Below are 6,000 nucleotides of genomic sequence, written 5' to 3'. Positions count from 1 at the left end.
ATTGTGCACAGACACAATTTAAAATTATAATGTTCAAATAAATTTTTAAGTAGAAAATAAGAAATCAAAATTATTATGCACAAACACAATTTAAAACAATAACATAGAATTAATCATAATTTATTTCAATTGAAAAATTCAAAAGAAATAACTATTGTGCACAAACCTCTGATAACTGTCTCTTGGCTCGGACTCAGTGTTTCCTTCCCTTTCCCTGAGTCCTTGCTAACTGAGAAACACAATTTGAAGTGTTTCAGTACTCATTTAAACTGTCTCTAATGATAATGCTTAATAATTAATTCATTGAGTTCTATTATTTCCTTAGTAAACCTAAGATGTCGACCCTCGATGCATTCTAGGTGAAATAGGTTTTAATGTTACCAATATGTCACATTTATAGCCTTTTAGGGTTAGTACATGTTACCCAATTTATTTCCATGTATATTGCGTTTTATTTCAATTTGCTGGATCCCGATATACTAATTTGACCTAGCTGGATGACCTAGTTCCCTCATTTTCGAGTTTCGGTCAAAACTAAAAAATTTGTAGATCTATGTCTTATTGCACGCGGGGCAAAATTTCAGGTTATTCTGAGTTTACTAGTCCAAGTTATGGTCATTTTACTATTGCTGGTCAGAATGTACCAAAATTGGTCACTTTAAGTCATTTTAGGTTAATTTTGGTTCGGCCAGTTTTTGGACCCGAACTTCTGCAAGCTATTTGACTTGCTTATGGTCATTTCTGGGCTTTGGCATCTTCATAAGACTTGTAGATATATGTCTAAACTATTCATGGTAAAAATTTCAGGTCAATTGGACCTATTTTGAGTGAGTTATGGCCAAAAAACTAACTACTGCCCAAATGGTCAATTTTCAGGCCTTAAATGCACTAATCCAGATTTGGTCATTTTTCAAGTTACCTTACAAGCAGAATTTTGGTAAGCTTCCTTCATGAAAGTTGGCACATTTTGTGCCTAGTTTTACCTCCAATTGGTCTCATGCCAATTGGAGCCACACACTTAAGGTTATAAGCCAAAATACACACTGCCCTATTACACCTTGTCCATCACTCATCAAAGGATACATTTAACACTTACAAATTTTCAAATTCATGCCATTTCTGTTTTGTACCATAACATAAACATATTTCACAACACATTTTTGGTCACTTTGGCAGCTTATAACCACACTCAATATGCACATTATAGTCCAGAATTTACTAAGTTCAATTTACACACAATTTAACTACACAACCAAGCTCATTTACATGTCCAAACTCAAACCCTCATACACATACACAAGCTGCCATAACAAGTACCACAATTCAACATTAATATTCCATAAACCAAACCATGAAGTAACATTTTTTTGGTTCATCATTAAAGCTGCCGATTCATACATCTCTCTCCATTAATATCCAAGCTTCCAAATTCAAGTATACATTCACATATACTTAGTATACATCACCCAATTTATTCGTACACACATAAACACATAATCAACCCTTTAATCTACCATTTACAAGTAAGGATAAACTGCCCTTAAGGAGTTTCCATGGCTACCAAAAATACATATCTCCCTTTAAACATCAAACTCCAAAAATCTCTCCACAATTAAAGTACCCATAACATCCACACAATCTTTAATGAAGCAAGCATCAAAAACACCTACTTACCACTTTGGAAACTCTTCAAAACCTCACCAAAACTTGATCTTCTTGCTGCCTATCTACTGCCCATGGTGTGAGGATTAACTTTAATGAAGACAACTTGTGAAGATCATGGCTTGAAGGTGGTGCTTTTGCCCTTACATGGTTGACGCCATGGATGTTTCCATGGAAGAAAGATTTCGGCTGGAATTTTGAGAGGTGAGGAAGAAGATGATCTGCTGTCCAAATGAACAGGTAGTGGTCCACTTAGGTGAGTGAGTGGAGCACTAAGTGAGGTTTAACATTTGTTTAATCTTAATTTCTAAATTCCCACATTTAGCTCTCTATTTTTGCTATTTACATTAGGTACCACCAATTTAATTTTTCAAGACATTTTTCAAGTGTAATATAATTTATTTTTAATGGAAATTTAGGTCAAAAGACAACTCAGAGTGTCAAATGACCACAATGTCCCTGTTCGGGTTGTATTCCCGATTTTTCGGTAACACCAGCTTTTGTCCATTTTTTCGATTTCTCACTTTTCTTTGTACTAATTAATTAATTTTTCTTTGATATTTCTAATGGTATTTATACTTCAATAGACATTTATTTAAGTCCTAAAAATATTTTTCAGGGTTCCCTGCGGTCCAGGGCTAGTCAACGATCCACACCACAACTTCCCAGTGCGGTCATCCATCGCTAGGGTTCTCGGCTCGTTTAACTTGGTTACATTTCATTGCTATTGTTTTTCCTTTGTTTTTCTTATATTTTATTTTCTTGTATTTCATTATTTTATGTCTCCTCACTCATATCTAAGTGTAGTTCCAGGCATCCTAGCTGTTTGGACAACACTGGTCACAGGAACAGTAAAATGCACTACCGAACATAGGGGTGTTACATTATGAATATAACAAATACAAAATAAATAAGATTACCAATACTGATCGAAAAATTGTCTTCATAAGACATCAAAACATGCACTGCATATTTATTTTCTATTATTTCTTTTTATTTTATTATTGGCACCACTAAGCATTGTTGCTTAGCGCGTTGCTTTTTACCACGCGTAGGTTTTGGAGAGATCGACCAAGAGCCCAATAGACCACAGATTGGGTGAGACCATCTGCAGCTCTACATAGTGTCCGTGTCACCTCACCGACGTCAGTGCATTGGTAGGACACTAGGTTTCATTTTGGGTATTTTGTAATTAACTTTTATTTTCTCATATGTAATTGAAACTTATGTAATGTATTTTGGTATTAATGTAAATAGTGAAAATTGTGTTTATAAATGAAAAAGTGAATATTTATTTATGACTTTTACATGATTATCATATGAGATGAATGATTAAGAAATGGAAATGTTGTTGAAAAACATATTGAGATTTTGTTGATGAAATGGAGTTTGGCATTGATTGAAAATATTAGAAGTGTTTTTCACAGGTTCCAAAGAACTGTTTTCTCCATTTTTAGCCGATGCTCTGCCGGATTTTCTATAAAATTTGCGGAACCTCAAATAAATTTATGATTTCAATAAATGACTGAAATGAATTACATTTCACAAATTGTACTTCATAACTATGAAAAAAAAATAAATAAATTAGGAAGAATAAAAATGATTGAATTAAAATAGGGTGTTCCGATACACTGCGTGGCATATCTTGCTCGGCTACACTGTAGACGGGTAAGGGGTGTCACAATTGTCCATTTCAATTTCTATTGCAATTTCAATTTTCAAGCATTGTATTTACTTTTAATCAAGCAATATAATTTTAATTCTAATTCCTTCTAGTGAGACAACCTCTCATATTTTAATTTACTCTATAATAAAAAACAAAAATATGTTCAATGTTGTCAATTCCTACATTCATGTAATTTAAAAGTTAAAAGTGCATTCCAATTGACACAATCAGTACTTGGCATGCCTGCATTCAAGTTGTTTGTCAACCAATTTGCTTTTACAGCAAATAATGTTCGACACACTTAGTGGGACCATTTCCTGTAGTGTTAAAACAATTTTTATTCTTCACTAAAAATTATGAAACATTTTTTTGCACACTCGATGGCATCAATTGTTATTTTTGCACTCATCATAGAATGACAATCTCTTTTTTGCTCCTTTATGCAAAATTTTCAGTTTAGGTTCCTCAAGGCCAACGAAAGCTTGCTATGCAAAGACACTGCCACGTCTCAGGACTCAGAAGGACTTTATGTCCAAGTTCCCTAACTAGTGGAACAATTTAAAAATAGGACTAATTCTCGAGGGAGAAAATGTTTAGAATTCGGACCCAATAGAGACTACACATATCTTAGTTTCTGATCCAAAACAAAGCTAAGATGAGTAAGTTCCTATTATTGTTGTTAAAGAAACTAATGCACCATCCATCGCTGAGGTTTTGAAGAAAAGCTTAAACGAGTGATTGGATAAAAATGATCACACTTTCAGCAAACTTGCTGATGTAATTCAACTTTTAGTTAAAAAGTTAAAATTTCTAATGTCTACATTGTCTAATGGCCATTTCACTAGGCCAAAGGAGTCTGACTCTATATCCACGAGCCCTAGGGAGCTCGAGGGGCAACCTTAACCAAGAACTCCTCAAGATGAAATTAGTGGAGCCTATGCTCAGAATGGAGAATGCTACCAACCACCTCAACACAACTACCCCAATGGCATAACCAGTGCTCCTACCCAGATTCTTAGTAACACTAATCCTGTGACTCACCCAAGTATTTATGATGCATAGGCAATTGCAAGTTCTCAAGCCAAATTAATGCCTTAGCAGGTGCAGAGGCTCCAGGTGACCCTTGGCTCGGGGGTAATAGGCACATAGGGACTAACATTTCTACAATGCAGGTTCCTCATATAGCTCCACTAGTATCTCAGATGGTGGTACCTGTAGCTCTAGCTCTAATGGTACTAATAGCTTCTGTAACACCCTCACTGTAGCAATTCTGTGCATTCTACTATTCCGGTGACTAGTGCCGGTCTGGACAGCTAGAACGTCTAGAAAAATATTTAAACTAAAGTGAGGAACCATAATTAACTCAAATATTAACAAAAAAAATTAAGGAAAAATTTTAGAAATAAAATATAACTAAGTTAAACGAGTCAGTGCCCTAGCAATGGGTAACCTAGAGGGAAGTTGCGGTCTTCGCAACTAGAAGCCCTAAACTCGGGTGAAAATTCATAAAATAATTTTTGGGACTCCAGAGAAGAGTCATTGAGGTTTCTATGGCATCAGAATGCCAAGAAAATGCTTAGAAAATTTTTTTAATTGGTACAGACAATTTTAGTCTGTTAAGCTAAACAAAGGGCATTTTGGTCATTTCGCCTTCAGAGGTAATTTTTGGCCGACTTGTCTAGTTAAGTAAATAATTATTATGACATAAAATGTGAATAAATATTGCTAAAAATTAAATTGAAAATGAGTAGAGAAGAAAAGAAAAGAAAAGAAAAGAAAATGAGAAAAATGTCAATTATGACATCACCATGAGGTCATTAAAAGTGCTCCCACAAATCACAATTGAACAAGCTATTAAAAACCAATTAAAAAGAGGTAAAATGAGGTAAAAAATGAACAAACACAATCTGCTTTCTTCCCCAAACCAAACCAGTTGAAAACCCTCTTCCATGCAAAACTCCATGGAAGCTTCATGTAAGCTTGAAACCACCCACCAAATCACCATGAAACCACTACCTTGCTTCATAAAAAAGTGATCTTGCATCTTGAACATCCTCTAGCTAGCAAAAAGAAGAAGGAAGAAGGAAGTTTTGGAGACTTGGAATAGTTAGCAAAGGAGGTTAGTGTCCAAACTCTTACTACTTTTACTTGATTCATGCTTAATGCCATGAAATAAGTAGAAAATGTAAGAAAAAAAAAAGTAAAACTTATGTGTGTCCATCCATATAATTTCGGTAGCCTAGGGGTGGTTAGGGTTTGATGAAATTACTTGAAACAAAGTGGTTATGAGCTGCCCTTGGCATGAAATGAGTGATTGAACATGTAAGAGTAAGTGAAATCCAAGTGTGATGCATGAATGGACCTTGAAAATGTGGACACTTGAACAACATTAGGGTTTGCTCATGTAATGGTATGTTAACCCTGTAATGGTCAATTAGTGACCATTTGAATGTGTGTGAGGAGGAATTAAAGTGAGTAAGGATGTTGGAGTTGAACTTAGGCATGCTGCCCTTGGTAACCTGTAGGACTGGTTATGAGTCCAGCAGGTTTGGGCAGTTATAAATGGAGTTTTATAGGTTTAATTGGTGCAAAGCCAATTGGACATGAAACTAGACACATAATGGCACAAATTTGGTGAAGAAACCCTATCCAGAAAACCAAACCAAGTTAAT

This window comes from Hevea brasiliensis, chromosome 4, assembly GCF_030052815.1.
Source record: "Hevea brasiliensis isolate MT/VB/25A 57/8 chromosome 4, ASM3005281v1, whole genome shotgun sequence".
Lineage (NCBI taxonomy): Eukaryota > Viridiplantae > Streptophyta > Magnoliopsida > Malpighiales > Euphorbiaceae > Hevea > Hevea brasiliensis.
The sequence above is the reverse complement of the archived record's forward strand: the minus strand, read 5'-3'. Positions refer to the sequence as shown.